Source organism: Pteropus alecto, unplaced genomic scaffold (genome assembly GCF_000325575.1).
Source record: "Pteropus alecto unplaced genomic scaffold, ASM32557v1 scaffold125, whole genome shotgun sequence".
NCBI lineage: Eukaryota > Metazoa > Chordata > Mammalia > Chiroptera > Pteropodidae > Pteropus > Pteropus alecto.
In genome coordinates, this window is record NW_006436888.1 from 1,419,713 (window position 1) to 1,420,320 (window position 608).

The following is a 608-nucleotide window of genomic DNA, read 5'->3' on the forward strand; positions in this document are numbered from 1 at the left end:
TAAAGATGTTCTAAAGATGAGGAGCCTGAGATTCAGCGAGGTGAAGGAACCTGGCCCGGTGTCGCATCATGAGAACTGAGCCCAGGGGCAGGTTCTCACCACTCGATCTCACTGCCTGGCCCTGAACTAGACCCACTGCGTGGTCTTGGCAAGCTCTTCTCTCTCCTGCTCTAGGTTTCCTTGCCCTTGAAATAACAGGGTGCCAAAAAGATCTTAAACCCACTTCCAGTTCTAAAAAGAATATAATCCCTAGTACCTGGGACCTCGTAATCACTTAATTCTTTCATTCAGCCACGCGCAGGGTGTAGGGAGACGCAGCTTACAAGGAAATGGGGAGTACGCCAGGTAATGGTAAGTGCGAGAAAGAAAAATAAAGCAGTGTGGGGGTGCTTGTTTTGTCTGGGTCTCCCTGAGAAGGTGACCTCTGAGCAGAGACCTGAGCAAGACGAGGGATCTGAAGAGTCAGGGATAGCAGGGGGCGGACAGGACGGCAGGGACAAAAAGCTCTGAAGACAGGAGCTCAGCCTGCTTATGGGACAACGAGGAGGCCTTGTGGCTGGAACAGAGTGAGCAGGGGGAGAAGGGAAGGCAGAAAGCAAGAGGAGTGT